We start from the raw sequence: 16,720 nt of genomic DNA, 5'->3' as shown, positions 1-16,720 counted from the left end.
TTGACTGTGGACAATACAAAAGGATTATAAACTTGTACTGACCCTAACTACTTGACTTTTCTCAGTAGCCTGTGGAAATGAGTAAGGTGGGTTGACCCAAGAGGACATAGGACTTGGAAAAAGCAACAATGGACTTTACTAGTGGGTTCAAAATGGTCTCGAACACCATTTAACACCCTAATTTTTTACCCTCCACAATTAAAAGGTTACCTGATAGCTACCAATTTTCCAATCTTAGCTTTAGATGGGTTACTAGCTTACCAATCCTAAGGTAGTCTTCTCATTTACCTAATGTTCAATTTCCACCAGTTTTAATAAAGACCAGTGTAAATATCATTACTGCTTTGTAGAAAATTCAGTATTCTACAGATCCCACGGAGTCATGGGATAGAACCAGGAGCCTCCATCTTTTATGTGTACTCTATGGTACCGAGTAGGCCAAGGCAATTTTGCTTTGGTTAAGGAGGAATTTCATTTCCAAGAGAATCCTCTTGCAAAAGGTTTATTCAATTCACTTAGAAATGCTGGCACTTTTAACTATTCTTTCAGAGAAGCAGTTATGTGAATTGAATATTGGATTCAACCTAAAAATGTGGTTCCTCGTTAACATTTTTCTGCATATGACCATGATAAAAGATTAGGATATTCTTCATATTTCCAAGCAAAAATCCAATTTAAAGCCTGTTCTTACCAACCCCCTAAGAACAGCCATTTGAGAGTAAGCCAACAGAGCATAACATCACCCCAATGAAGCTGTAGGTTTCATTACATGTACCAACAAATCTACATGGCTAACTTCTGCATTCCACTTTTACAGATTTTTACACCTATTATACCAAACAGCATTTAAACACTGACATATAAACTCCCTAATAAGATAAAACAAAGACACAAGTGTTTATCTTATTAGAAACAAGATACACCATCACTTATAGTCTTCAAACATTATTGCACTTTAACTTTCAGAATTTGACAATGCATTCATTGAACAATCTCCAGAAAACTAATTTTTTAACAGACAAATTAAAGAACACTTTTAAGCAGACATGACTATCCTAAATTGTTTATTAGGTAAGAATTATACAAACATTACTTGTATTAACGGTAATGGTGGAGCTGGAGAGTATTGCGTCTTCTCCAAGCCGGCACGGCGAGAACCACCAATAGTGTGGTGGAACTTGTGACCTTTTCCAAGGCCACGGCTCTTGTGGCCTGCAGATGTTAGCCCTCGAATCTCCCTGTGCTTGTGGACCAGTTTGGTGATCCACTGGGTGTCAGGATTTCTTCTAATAGCTTTATGGAATGGATCAATAAGGATAACCTAGAAGAATTTATATGTGGAATCTTCACCAACCCAGTAAGAATTCAAGACTCTCAGAGCCCCACAGTGGCGTCCAGCTCGCTCCTCTGCAACAGACTGAAGGCTTCGGGCAAACTTTAGCTGGTTGACACCATGATGGACAGGCTTGCCATAGGTAGCACCCTTAGGAACGGGGCGTTTGCGGCCACCGCGGCGCACTTGCATCCGATATATGACATAACCTTGCTTGGCCTTGTACCTCAGTCTGCGTGCTTTATTGGGGTGGGGCGGGGGGCCCTGTGGAGCGCAGAGAGCTGGCGATACTGCCAGCAGCGCACCCTGAGAAGAAAGTGCATTACATCCGACTGCTTCTTCCTCCATAGCTCCTGGATGTACTTGTAAGCGCCCATCTTGGGTTACCTTTGATCTGATGGCTGCCGCCAAACGGAAAGGAAAGAGCCTTTCTCCGGACACTTGCCCTTCTCGATTTGAGCATCAAGGCTCCTCTTTTGCCAGCTGGTTTGCTATGAAATTTGTGACAAGCCAAATCACAGGATGGGGTGTGCCTGGGGTTCTGGTCTTTTCTCATCACAGGGTGAAATTTGAGACCTTTACGTTTTACAAGAACAAGTGCCCAACTGCTAATGATGTGTTCCTTGTCTCTCTGTACAGAAAATCTTCCTGCCTTAACCAAGAAACACATAAGCTACCAGGGCACCCTCTACCACTGTCACTGATACCCAGAGAGCAAGATACACTAGCAGGGACTTCTTCCATGAAGCTTTGCATGTAATGTCTCCAGCATGAAGTTCTGCCATAGGGCTCCAGCCTGCCACGGAGGGAGTGCCTGTGGCCACCAGGGCCAGCTGCACTACCACATCTGTCTAGACCACACTTGCACCAAGCATGCAGAGTAGAACATGCCGGCACAGAGTGGGGAGGGGGTGGAGAGGACACAACAATGAAGGACTCACATATCCTCAACCCTGCCAGGGGCTCCTCTTTCTTCTACTTGAACTTCTTTGGTGGCCCTTGAGGAACCAACCACTCCATCTACTGTATTCGCCCCTCTCCACCTGGAAAGACTGCTCTCACTGCCCATGCGGCAAGTGTATGTCCATCCATATCACTGGGCCTCATCACGCATGTGTTCCCAGAAGAAAGGCCTGACACAGAGTGGGTATTCGGTGCTCCACATGTTTGTGGAATGACTACATGAAGGAGGGAAAACGTCCTCTCTGACCATCCTTCAAGATCCACACATAAAGCTCTGCTGGTTCACCATATCATTCCATTTGAAGAGTTTAAAGTTCCTATGGGTATAAAATATCTGCATAATATCATGGAAAATATTTAACATACGTTCACCATTGGATGAACATAAACCACTCCTCAAAATTCACCCTTTGAACTACACAGAAGACCTCACAATTATTTGAAAAAAATTATCTGATAGAGATTATTTTCTATAACTACATTTCAGGAAATTTGGAAAGAAGTCACAAAAATCAAAGTGGAAACAACTGTGGATATTTTAAAACTTTTTTGAGTAGGAAAAACACCTCAAAACCCAAGCTGCACAATTATTTAGAAAATACTAACAACGAAAACACTTTATATCAAAATCTGTGAATAGAGCCAGTATTATGCAAAGAGGAACATTTGTAGCATTTAACGCTTAAACTAAAAGTGTGGACATGAATTGGACAATTAAGCATCTAGCTAAAAAAGTTAGAAATGGAAAAAAACACAAGGAAAGCAGAACAATGGAAATAATATTGAAACAAATGTTTTGGAACTTGGAAAATCTGAAGACTTGATAAAATCATCAAAAAGCTAATTATAGCACAGTTATTATTATTATTTTTAAAACAAAGAGCAGAAATACATAACTGAAAATGAAAAAAAATCCCCCAAAGACATAGAGGAAAATGACTTTTCAGAGCCCACCTTCCAGAACACTGTCCAGGGAGATGGAGAGACAGGGAGCTGACGGAAGGTCCAGCCTACACTCCTGAGTGACCCTTAGCTCCAGACCCATTGACCCCCCATGTGAGCAGCCCAGTCCCGTCAGCTGTGCCTTGTTGGTTTCCTGGGGTGGGAACGCAGGAAACTCTCATGCAGACCACAAGGTGGCCGGCATTCCCCAGCCGGGCCTGGGCCTAAGCAAACCAAGCTGGCGTCACTCCTGAGAGGCATTCTTTACTGGAGGATTGGGGGCTGTGCTTTAGCCTCATTTGTTGTTTTCTGTGCTGATATCTAAACAGCATACTGACAGCTTTTGGATTTAAAGGCTTCTATAGGTTGAATTATTATGCAGATTGAAGGGAAGTGCAGACCTTCCTTCTGGGACCCTACAGGTGTGTGTGTGTGTGTGTGAGATGAATGAATGAATGAGTGGACCAAGGACAACACCATTGTTTGATGACCTTGAAGAGGACAAATGACCCTGTGGACTCTGCAGGTGATTCTCTGGGTAGAGCTTAAAAGCCTGGAGAAAAAGCCACAGGTCCAAGAGGCATTCTAGGTCCAGGATAGCAATACATTTTATAAGCTATTAATTCTCAAATTCAGCATGTCCAAAAATGACCTCTTAATGACTCCCAGATCTGCTTCACCACACCACCTCCTCTGTCCCACTAAACAGCCCCAGTTGCTCAAGCTGGAACCCTAGGGGTTTTCCTTGATTCCCTTTGTCCCCTCCTGACTCACATTCCATCTACATGAAGTCTGGTCAAGACTATTTCCAAAGATTGACTCGGTGCTCTCTCTCCCTCCACTACTTCCACCCAGGTCAAAGCAAGAAAGTGCTGCAGTAGTCTTCTACATGGGATTCATGTTTCTGCTCATTCTCCCTTTGGGTGCTCTCCGTGGACCATCTGGAGTTATCTTTCTAAGTGTATACTGACCCCATCACCCTCCTGGTTAAAGCTTTTCCAGGGCTGTCCATCGGATCTGTGATGAAACTCAGATCCCTTTCCCTGGCCTTCAAGGCTCCACAGAACCTGGCCCCGGCCCCTCTTCAGTGCCAGCCTTTGCCATTCTCCTCACTCACACATTACACTCCAGCCACAACAGGCTTTTTTCTCGGATCTCCAAGTTTATTCCTACCTTAGAGACCTGAATTAGCATCTTTTCCTGTGATGCATGCCCCTCAAATCTTCCTATAACTGAATCTTTTCTCAAGGCGTATTTTCAACTTAAATATATTTTTAAGCTCAGTTCAAGGTGCACCCCTCTTCACTCTGTCATATCTCCCTGTTATAGTTTCAATATATTGTCTATCTATGGACATCTATGGACATAGCCAGCAATGAGCGGTTCATTGTCCTATTCTTTCTTAGCCTAGAACCCAGACAAGGATTTGGGTTAATTTCCTTTCTTATCAGATGTGCTATGGAGCTGTTTTTTCAGCTATGGATCAAGGAAAGTACGGTTCCCAGATGTTAGCAAAGATCCCTATCCTGCCTGCTGTACCTTCCTGGACTTCATGTCCCTATACCCGGCCATCAACCTCCCAGACATCTTCTCCATTCCTTCATTTTGCTGGTTGTACTGCTTTGGGCCTCTAAGGGGATAAGCCAAGGAGAAGAACACCTAGTTCACATAAACATTGGGATCACTGTCCGGCAGCCTCAGAACTAGCCTCACTAGGGCAAAATCCCAGGGAGGCAAGCAGGTTTCCTCCAACATCAGCCACCTTCTGTCTTTTTGCAAAATCTGTTTCTCCAGTCATGCTCTCACAGTTACATCTAGACGTTTTTTTGTGACCAGTGAATGTTGAGCGAGTCTTGGTCAGAGGGGAAATTTAGAGGTAAACTGTCTATGAGTGGGAAGGGAAAGGCATGACAGTTATGCCAGTTAGCACAATTCTGATTGACAGAGCGGAACTGCAGGCTGCGGGAACTCACAGGACAAGGGAGCAAGACGTGAAGAAAACCCAGGCAGTTCAGTGGTGGGTTTGCCTTCTTCCCAATGGCAGCAGGGACAGAGACCAACGTGGTGAGAAGGAATGTTGAAGCTGCCTTGTGCAGGCTCTCTGCTGGTGCTCCCAGCAACGAACGCTGCCCCATTGGAAAGAAAGACCATGGGTGAAGGAAGCACATGGTCTTCAAAAACAGTGGTTCCTACCAGTTCCCCTTGGGGAAGGTCTGGGGAGATAGTGGAGGGAGGGCTTTATACCAGCGAAAGAAATGGTTGTTGCAAAGGGGCATTTTTAGTGAAGCGGAGCCCTAACAGTTATTTGGTGCTTTGTGATGGAGAAAGCCCCCATGTGGGGGCTGATCTCCCACTCCTGCTTTGAATTAGATCAGGAGTATAAGTCATAAAGCCAGAGATGCATCCACATTGTCCCCTGTCTTGTCACTGTCATCTCTGCTGACACAAAACAAGCATTGAAAGAAGGAAATGCTCACCCCACCTGGTACCTCGGGGGCAACCCAGCAGCCTCCTTCCCGCTCAGGAGTCAGGGTGGGGCTGGGTCAGAGTACGAAGCGGTACTGAGTCGGTCGGTGCCATTACCGTGTGCTTTATTATTAGTCAGCAAACTCAGGCAAAGTCACTTTGCTGATTTCAGTTGCTAATATAAAAGCTATACCAACTACTCTTCATTAAATGAGTTCATGTTTGTGAAGAGCTTAGTCCAGTACCTGGCTCTTAGCTATTATTTAAAAAATCATTGTTACTATTGCAGCTATGGTGTTTCAGTGACTGAGTGAATGCTGATGGCCTGTATCAACAAACTCTTCCCCAGTTGCTGGGGGTGGGGGCTGGGGGGATCTGGGCTGGCTCGGCTGATTGCTTCTGTTTGCTTGCTAGATGGGTTTAACAGGCACAAAGGAGAGGTGGAAGGTGGAGGTAACAGCTGCTGCGTGCAGGTCTTTGCTCCAACCTAACATTCTACACTGGTGCCTTCTGCAAAAGAAGTGCTCTCCTGCCCAGTGTCTTTAGCAATGATCTTTGTACCCATGCATGTGCTATAGGATGCACACAAGCTGCACTTCTTGTCATAGAAGCAGGAACCTACTGGTTTGCAGGGATGGAGCACATGCCAGGGTGGTGTTTACTGGGGTTGGTGCCCAGCTGGGAGAGTCGTCTATCTCTTGGCTCCACCAATGGGGGTCCCATATAATTCCACTTGGATTTAAAACTCGACTGATAAGCCATCACTCCAGGCCTGCATCCTGGACCAGGATGGAGGGGGAGCCCAAGGCCTTCCTGGGGAGGCATGGCACCCTTCTCATGATGCTCTCCTCCTCAGGCACACTCACTGCCCTTCTGAGCCTTGGCCGGTAGGCGTTCATAGAGTCCAAGAGTGATTCTCAACCATTGGCTTGCTGGCAAGAGGGGTGCAAGCCAAGGTCCCTATAGGGGTGAGCTTCTTTTAGTGAGGTCGCCTGCCTCCGAACCAGGTAGCTTGTAAGGATCCACTCACTTGCTCATGGCTGGTTTCCTCACGCCTTTGCTGTTTGCCCCCAGTCTGCTCTAAGAGTCCCATCTCAACATGCCCCTGGGCCTCCTGCTTCTCTCGATAGCTTCCTTCTCCTGTTTATACAACCACCTCCACCTGCAGACGGATGCAAGCCAGCCCTCCTTCCCATTGCCGTAGCCCCCCATCCTGACCCCCATGCAGTCTCACTCCTGAGGCACTGCCTCGGCTGCATGCTCTTCTGGGAAAATGCACATCCTGATTTAACCCTCATTGGCTGCTTCAACACCAGGCTGCCTAGGCCTCCTTCTGAGGGAGTTCCTGGGAGCCGAGGCTCTGGGCTGGGGACTTGAGTAGCCCTCATCATCCAAGGAATATTAGTCAGTCAGACTCCTATTGGAGGCAAGAGTCCAGATGTGTGTAAGGCAGTCTTCTTCCGTAGCCTACCAATGGAAAGGGCAGGCTCTCCCCTGGGGTCCTGGGCAAATGCCAGGGTGTCTTTCAGATTAGTGCAACCTTTGACCAAGGCTCCTGGTAGGAATAGAGGACAGCGATTACTTGTTAAGAAAATGTTTCTTTTCTCTCCCCTCTCCTCTTGTATTTTCTGTACCAGTGGGCTTCAGTACTGCATACTGGCTCCAGTTTTCTACAGTGGTGTTGATACACTGTTTCTGAAGTAAACATTTAACCATTTTGACCAGCTTCCTTGGCAGGAAAAACAGCTAGAAAGGCTCCTAGTCTGTTCCCAGCGGAATGTGTTGACCCACAATAAGCCTCCTGGGAAGCCCTAGGGAGCCAGAGCTAGAAATAGTGTAAAGGCAGAAAAGAGCCTGCACAGGAGGGGAGTGGGAGCAGAGCACTCGATGTTGCAGCAAAATAAAAGAGCAAGGTCTCATTTCTGTTTTCCAAAACAGGTACTTTGTATCAGGATTCCTAAATTACCAACCAGCCTATCGTCTTCCAGAACTATAGATACCTGGTGTTATCAGGGTTGTTATTTCTTGACTTTAAGATGTCATAATTTTATTGGGGGCATAAATTTGTTAGGGAGCATATCTAGTTTATTTTTTTCATTTTCTCTGCAACCTTTTCATATCTTCTCCAAATCTGCCATGCTCTTTTATATCTCTGTGCCTTTGCTTATGCTGTTCCCACTACCGGGAACACCACCTTCTCCTCAGTGCTCCTCCCACTCTCAGTAACCAAATTCCTAATTCTTCAAGATTCAACTCAGACACAACTTTCTCTGGGGAGACTTCCCTGTCTCCCTAACCTCGCCCTACCCCTACCTCTAAGTCTCCTCCCCACTGATCTCACATACTCCCTGAGTATATTTCCTTTTTCCTCCCTTATTTTGGTTAAACTTTATGTAAAGTGTCTCTCTTCCCTTCCAGACAGTAAGCTTTATGGGGACAATGGATGCATTTCAGTCATGGTTGCATTACTCCCAGTGATCCAAAGCCCCGACACATACTTGATACTTAAATTGCCATTGTTTACCCTCAGCACTGACCACTTTACTTTGCCTCAGTCTAGATACCTCCCCTTTCTTGAGAAGAAACTACAAGTCTGTGGGCGCACCAGCCATGAAATGTTCTTATTTTTGTAGAGTGGCTAATGCATAGGGTTGCTCAGCACATTTAGTCTGTATCAAAAGTTCTTAAAACTTTCTGGTCTCAGAACCCTTTTATTAACTTAAAAATTAGTGAAGACACCAAAGAGCTTTTGTTTATGTGGGTTATATCTATTGATAGTTACCATATTATAAATTAAAATTGCAAAATTAAGAGACTTTAATAACTCTTTTAAAAATAACAAGAATAAACCCATTACATGCTAACAAATGTTTTTGAAGGTAAAACTTAAAACAGTGGCATTATTTCATACCAGTTTCCCAAACTTGGCACTATTGAACTCCTGGGTCAGATCAATCTCCATGGTAGGCGGCTGTCCTGTGCATTGTTGATGTTTAGCAGTATCGCTAGCCTCTGTCCGCTGGGGTATTTGCTTTACCACATTCCCTTCCCCCCACCCAGTTACGATAACCAAAAAAATTTCCTAATTTCCCCTTGGGGTTGGGTGAGGACAATAACCCCCTTGTTGAGAACCACTGTTTTATATTTCTGCAAATCTTTGTAATGTCTTGATTTACAGAAGACAGATCCTTATATCTGCTTTGGCATCCAGTTGATTGCAATATGCTGTTTTGGTTGAAATATATGGTGAAATTTCAGCCTTATCCAGATGCTTGACTAGAAAAGGGGTAAACAGTGTAATAGCTTTTAGAGTTAAATGTGCATAGTCTTGATTCTTAAAAGTTACTTGTAAGTGGAGTCTCAATCCTTGCTAATGAAATTTTCCTACTCTGTTACATTAAAATATATTAGTTTACCTTAAACTTTAATAACTTTTTTCAGTGTTTATTTTTGAGAGAGACAGAGTGTGAACAGGGGAGGTGCAGAGAAAGAGGGAGACATAGAATCCAAAGGAGGCTCCAGGCTCTGCGCAGTCAGCACAGAGCCTGATGTGGGGCTCCAACGCATGAGCTGTGAGCTCATGACCTGAGCCAAAGTTGGATGCTTAACCAACTGAGCCACCCTTGCCTCCCAGTTTACCTTAAAGTTTAAATGGATCTTTTACCCATGTGAGATTTTGTAACATCATACATTAGTTATTTGGAAAATGTTTATGCAGGCCTTTTAAATGTTAATAGGTCTCATTGCACAATACACAAGAAATTACATTTATTAATATTAATATCATTAGCAAAGCTTTAAGTGCTGGGATTGTGGTAGGGTTCCCTCCCTAAGGAATAAAAAAAGACCATCTCAAGGCGACCTTGTTATTTGCCTAAGTGACAACATCCCTCACAACCCTGTAACATGAGACCATTTTAATCAGACTGCATGTTTGTGTGTTACCATATATGGGAGACAGAGAAGTAAAAAACATATAAAAAAACAACAACCATGCCACGTGGTGTTCAGGGCTCAGTTCTTTGGGTACGAACCCAACTGAGCGGTGCCGGCTGGAATAAAGTTGCTTCCTGGAAAGAAAAGCCTCGGTGTCATGACTGTGCGAGAATCCTGCTACAGAATTAGGCTGAGAGACACAGAGACCACGTGAGATCACTGAAGCTGAGTTAAGGGCGTGTTTATTACGGGCCGGGACCGCACAGAGTGAACACAGAACTCTAAACGTGTGGCCAGAGCCCAAGGACCCAGGGCTTTTTATAATAAGCAAGCAGGCAAGTGGGCAGGACAGAAGCAGAATTGAGCGGTTATTATAAAAAGACTACAAAGTGATCAAGAGGGCAGCCCTTATCCTGGTATGTAGGACAACATCTGTTATTTTGAAGGTGAGGTTTAGGGTTTTGGGGGGTTTTAAGGGAATAGCCCTATCTCAAGGACAAAGTATGCAAATTATGTCATGAGTAACCTTTAGTAGCGGACATTAACTCTTGTTTTCTTATTTTTTTTCCTTGCACCTGAGGATAGTCACATAGCCCTCCGAGTGCAGGCCCAGAAGGTGAATTCTGAGTCAAGATGGAAGGATTGAGGCTAAATTCCTGTGCAACAGGATGCTACCAAGGTCACCATAACAGAAACAAGTTTTCCAAAAGTCTCATTTCCTCTTAAAAGCTCAAATTTTGTCACTGGCAAAAAATACTATTAACTGTCTTTATTTGAAGGTGATTGTTTTGTTATTTTTGGGGAAAAAATGGCTACCAAATATTAAAGGCTGCATATCAGACCATAAATTGTTCTTTCCAACACTAAAAATGATGCTTCATGTAAGAAATGGCTCGTCCAATTTTATTTTATTTTTGTGTTTATTTTATTTTTGAGAGTGAGACCGAGAGTAAGTGGGGGAGGGGCAGAGAGAAAGAGGGAGACACGGAATTCCAAAGACTACAGGCTCTGAGCTGTCGGCACAGAGCCCGATGCGGGGCTCAAGCTCAGGAACCATGAGATCATGACCTGAGCCAAAGTCAGACGCTCAGCCCACTGAGCTGCCCCGGGTGCTCCGGAAATGACTAGTTCAGCCTGCCACTCAAGTCACATGGGCGCTTTCCCTCAAGGATAACCGTCTGTCTCTGATACACAACTATTTTGCTTTAGGTACACTTCCCTCATTGCCACAGAGAATATTTTCTGAGTAGAAGTTGAGCTTTTATTAACTTGTTTACTGCTTCATCCAGGACATTCCTAAATGGAACTTTTTTTTCTTCTGCAGGCCTCCAGCTGTGAAGGACATGCTGGCTAGCTCTGCCTTGATTGTGCAAAGGTAGTTTACCTGCCCCCGCCCCCCCACTTTGGCTTTTGCCCCATCAGCACAAGTGTCAACACAGTGACAAAGGCAAATAACATCTTAGTTTTATGATGAAAATAATGTAAAAATTTTTTTAATGTTTTTATTTATTTTTGAGAGACAGAGACAGACTGCGTGAGCAAGGGAGGGTCAGAGAGAGAGGGAGGTACAGAATCTGAAGACAGGCTCCAGGCTCCGAGCTGTCAGCACAGAGCTTGACGTGGGGCTCAAACCCACGAACCATGAGATCATGACCTGAGCTGAAGCCAGATGCTTAACCGACTGAGCCACCCAGGCACCCCTATTATGAAAATAATTTTGAGTTCATTGACTCTGAAAGGGTTTCTGGACCCAGGGATGAACAGACCCCACTGGCTGTGCCAATGTTGTTTTACTCTGATCAGAAAATGAAACTACTCCAAGAGCCAGACTTGAGAGAAGAAGGGCCTCTGTTTATATGATTAGCTCATGAATTGCCAAGGAAATGGTCATGGGTTCAAAGTTTCAGGCTGGAAGGAGGTGGTCTAATGTAGCCCCTTCAGTTTCCAGAACAGCACGCCTAGGCCTAGAGAGGCGAAGGAACTCACCCGAAGTCCCACAGCTTGTTGTGACAGAGCCAGACTTAGAATCCAGGTCTTCTGATTCCCAGTCGGTGCTCGTTCAGTTACATCCCACTGTTGATAAGCACTCTGTGTGGTGTCTAACACAAACCCGCCCGCAAAAGGATCCTTCTAGTAGTTGGGATGAGCAATGTTTCTTTACTGTTGGTTTATGAGTTTGCTTTTGCCCAGCCAACATCCAGGAGGCTGCCTGTTTTCTTCAGTCGCTTGGCCTACAATTATTGTAATTGGCTACCAGGTGTTTGCAGGTGCTTAGTTATGCCTTTGTGCTCTAACAGTCAGAACCCTATGGAGTTGGTTAACCAAGAGGCCATGTGGATTTTTCCACCCAATTAAGTCATCTCACAAAACGATTGCCTAAGGACTCCACATTTCCACCTGCACCATGACTCACTTAAGGGAAGCCTCTAGAACATTTTCCATGGGACCTGCCTTAACTGGGTTGCCGTGATGTTGCTAATTTCCTTGATCCTAGTCATCACTTTGATCTATTGTGCCTCATGGCATTTCACGAGAAAACTGTAGCCATTTTTCTGTGTCTGGCAGTTGGGGAGCAGAGAAGGTAAAATGTGTCTTCTCCACATAAATAAGCTGCAAAATACAAAGTCAAAATTATTAATGACAGTGAAGATGAAAACCTCTTCCCAGTGACCTGCAATTTTCTTTAAGAGGAAAATGCTTGGTCTGCTTGGCTTCCAGACAGCTGAGCTGAGGAAATGGTGACCCTTTCCTCTCGGTTTCGTTCACACACCATGAAGGGAGGAGAACCTTTTGGCAAATTTTAAGAGAGTCTGAAATAGAACTTGAAAATTATTTTTAGCCATTCTGTCTTTCATTTTCCCCAACAGATAGATGCAAGAGTTAATGTCCCAAATGGACTCTCAGAAACTTCCCTGGGCTGGGGATCCCCTGGGCAAGGTGGTCTTGGATCACATTCAGCACCTCTGGTCCTTCTGTTGGTAACTAAGAGCCCACATCGGAGGACTGAAGGGCGTGAAGGGCGGTGGTGTGGCCTGGAAGCTCCTTGTTTCACAAACAAGTCCCTCCATGGTCTCCCAGATCCCTCTGGCTTAGGAATGGGGTCTGCTGTCCTCCAGGTTTCTTCCCAGGACCACAGCCTTCCTAGGCTGAAATCCTGAGGCAGGCCTCTTCACCAGGATGGTGAAGTCTTGGATTGCAAAACTGGCTGATCTTGAAGACCACAAAGGGCAGAGGAGAGTCAGCACCATAGCCTAGGTCACTTCAGGTAGGTGCTGGTTCCCCTGGAGGTGGCCATAGCAATACCTAAAGACCTGAAGAACAAGCATTTCTGGTGGGGGGAGGGCGCCAGAAATGCCAATCACAAGATCATTCAGCAAGTCCCATATGTCAATAGGCAGAGTATCTGTTTAGCAGTCATTTCAAAGGAAAAACAAAACACAACAACAAGAAACCAACAAAATTTCCATACCTGCCTGTTCAGCATGTGTGACCTGATAGGGGATAGACATAAAAAATACTCATGGATGGTATGATATATTAATATAGTCAAAGATCATCTCCAGGACTCTGAAGGGCCTCATCCTTCAGTGGTTGTTTATGAAGCTCCCAACTGGGTAGAGGACCTGGTGCCAGGTCCTGAAGGTGGTGGTTCATACAAGCTGGCAGGTTATCAGAAAGAGCAGGTAAGCGGGTGTGTTGGAAATATATAGACTTGTAGGCAAGTCCTTGCAAAACCCTAGACATTAGGAGGCCACTGATACTGGTGTTGTGAAGAGGGTTAGGACATGGAAAGACCTTGCTTTCCATGGGGAGATCCCAGAGGCTACACTCTACATGCCAATGTGACCTCAAAGTAGGGTTGGGGATGATGTGTGTGGGTGAAGAACTGGGGGGCACTGAGTTAAAAAACATCCTTAGGAGATGAACTCCACCCTTCGATGGTCAGGGAGGACTGGGCTGAAACCAGTTCACTCAGTCTGTGCCTTGTTTTCATGGTCTAGAAGTTGGGCTGGGTGTTAGGGCTTGGCCCCACTGGCTTGTCTCCCTGTCTGTCCCCTGTGATTTAAGTCCTGATGTGGCCCAATGGTTGGTACCAATGTACTGCTGGCCATGTATTCCATTTTTCAGGGCCAATGCCTAAATCTGGGCTTTCAGCACCGGCTTCATGCTGGTGATGGGGTCTAATTCTAGCCTCTAGTGGAGCACTGTCTTGAGTGCTCAACATGTATTGTCTCATGTGTCATAGAAAATTTAGAACAGGCTCTTATAGGTACCAAGCAGCAGTGATATACTCAGGCCATTTCAGGTAATAGGGGCTTATTTTAAGGAAATAAACCAACTTGGGCAACAGTCTAGCTCTTAGCCTTGTAGAGAACTGGACCATCTTAAGGCCCCCAGTGCAAACACCAACTCTAACCATGAATTTGCTTTCTCTCTGCTTCTAGCCCTTGCCAGCTCTTTCATCTCTTATAGCTGAATGCCTGCTGCCCCCAGGGTGCCTTTCAGCTTCTGTTTTGATCTTCATCAGTATCTCTAAGCTTCTTTGAATTCCAGGTCCCCAGCAAGGCCATCTCATGGACTGCTGTTAATCTTAAGGTGACTGCTGTCAGCTCAGGCACTAATCCTACAAACATTTGTGGTCAGGGTGGTGGTGTCACAGGGTACAAAGCATGGTGACCCATGTGGAAGAACAGGCTGCTTTTTTTCACATCTGGGTATGTACTTGAGAGGGAACAGAGGTTTTAAGAAAAGCCTGCCCAGGGGCACATGGGAGAGCTGATCAGAGAATGAGGGTCATAGTCACATGGTGGGTCAAGGGCCCAATGAGTGGTCAGTTGCTGTCAGAAGCTCTTTCTGACAATGCTAATCAAGTCCTGAGATAGAGCCATACCCACACCTCTCTGTTTGTGTGTTAGAAAGCTTTGTGGATATCTCCACCATGTTATCATCAGAGTGTCTTCATAGGTGCCACCAAAGGCTCAAAACAAACTCCTAAAAATTGGAGCTGGAAAGGATTGTCAGGGTCTCCGGGTTCAGCAACCTACCCCCTGCCTCATTGTCTCCAGCCCAGGATGCTCGGGCTTCCTGGACTCACACGCCTGCTTCAGGTCTCCTCCCCCAACTCTGGTTCCTGATTCAACTAAGGGCTCGCTTACTAAGGCTTCTTGTTCTTGCTTTTCAAGGCCTTATATGGGGAAAGGCAGGAGGCGGCGGGAACCAGATAGAGGCAGGGCTGTCACCACATGGCTCCCTTCAAAGTCAGAATTACTCATTTCAGAGAGGGAATATTTAAAGTTTGATGGGAAATGAATCACCGATCTTAATGAAAGACCACATTCTGTGAAAGCACTGTAGAGGAGGGGTGAGGGGGCCTGAAAAGAAGGGAAGCCCACCACAAAGGAAGTCATTCAAGCTAAGCTTTGAGGGAGGGAAGGAGAAGAGGCCAGAGAGGGAAGGAGCTGGAGAGAGCTGCCCGTTTAGACATTTCTCAAGTGGGAGATTAAGTTCCAGTGAATGGCTCCCAGTCCTTCACAAAAACATTATGATTAACTAACTCACACTTTGTGGCTGGTGGGTTGGAAGTAGAAGACAGAGGTGGGCAAAGATGCCTCCAAGCCTGCGGGGAGGGGGCATATTCAGGAGAGGATGAGGACCCTCAGACAGGACGGAAGGAGGGGTGAGCTGGTGGAGAGGTGGGACACTGCCTTCCTTCTGCTTCTGCCCTCCCACTCCTCCCCAAACTGGACTGACTCTCCTCCTCTGTCCTTGCCACAAAGAAACTGCCATTGACTTAGCCACGAGAAGGCTTTCATGCATGCCAGGTGAGGGCTGTGGGGCAAAAGCTTTAGGTCCAGCACTCCACCATGCCGCTCCTTTCTCCTCAGTCATGTCTGAGGCACCAGTTGAATTTACAGAGAGCTGCTAGTGACATAACCCACTCTCTGGGCTCCTGGCTTACTGTGGCCATCCTGGCCCATCGCCTTAACCTCCCACTCCGCCCCTGGCAGTGGCAGGTTGAGGGGAGGGATGGTGGAGTTGAGCCTGCTAAACTGAATAAGGCTAGGTCCTCCCACCTCCCTTAGTTGCTCCTTGACAAACAGTCAGACAGGTGAGGGGAGGAAGGGGCAGACTGAATTTCCATTTTTGTGGTCAAGAGAACCTGAATCTCCAAGATGTCAAGTGACATGGTAGTTTCCCTCTTATGACACCGTTGGGGACACAAGTGATGAGACTCAGCTATAAAGTGTGGTGAAAGAGAGCCTGGACCTTTGACCACACAGTCCTAGTTTTAAATCCAGTTCTGTCTCAACACATGAAACAATGCTATACAGATCAAAACCACTCTGAGATACCACCTCACACCAGTCAGAGTGGCTAAAATGAATAAATCAGGAGACTTTAGATGCTGGTGAGGATGTGGAGAAACAGGCACCTTCCTACACTGTTGGTGGGAACATAAACTGGTAGAGCTGTTCTGGAAAACAGTGTGGTGCTTCCTCAAAAAAATTAATAGAACTCCCCTATGTGTTATAGGTCAGCTTATAGAATATAATAGGTTAACTTCTTATGGAATGTAATGGGTTAACTTACTTATGGACTGTACGGGATGATTTGTTGCAAACCATTCCCCCATACCTTTTCTATGGTCCAACCAAGGCCACGCCTCCAGAAAAAATGCTTAGTCACTGCCTAACTGTGATTGGTTGTCTTAAAACAACAAAGAACTAAATTGATAGGTTCCCACCAAAACTAGTGTCTGTGTGTCACATAAGTGGCTACCATGGGATCCTGTGTATGTCTATATACTTTCACTGCAAACTTTGTTCAGGGCCATTTTCTGTTCCTTACCATCTGGAGTTCAGGTTTGGCCCGGCCGTGAGTAAAGTTTTGCCTCACTTCAATTCAACATCAGCCTGCAACACGATGACCCAGCAATAGCACTGCTAGCAATTTACCCAAGGGATACAGAAGTGCTGATGCATAGGAGCACATGTACCCCAATGTTCATAGCAGCAATGTCAACAATAGCCAAAACATGGAACAAGCCTAAATGCCCATCACCTGATGAGTGGATCAAGA

General features: G+C 45.6%; 1 pseudogene; it reads right to left on the bottom strand.

The window, feature by feature from the left end:
* Positions 1-1,053: 1,053 nt before the first annotated feature.
* On the bottom strand, positions 1,054-1,759 carry LOC115304046 (annotated as a pseudogene).
* Positions 1,760-16,720: the final 14,961 nt, after the last annotated feature.

The sequence above is a fragment of the Suricata suricatta genome, chromosome 10 (assembly GCF_006229205.1).
Source record: "Suricata suricatta isolate VVHF042 chromosome 10, meerkat_22Aug2017_6uvM2_HiC, whole genome shotgun sequence".
NCBI classification, from domain to species: domain Eukaryota; kingdom Metazoa; phylum Chordata; class Mammalia; order Carnivora; family Herpestidae; genus Suricata; species Suricata suricatta.
The sequence above is the reverse complement of the archived record's forward strand: the minus strand, read 5'-3'. Positions and strand labels throughout refer to the sequence as shown.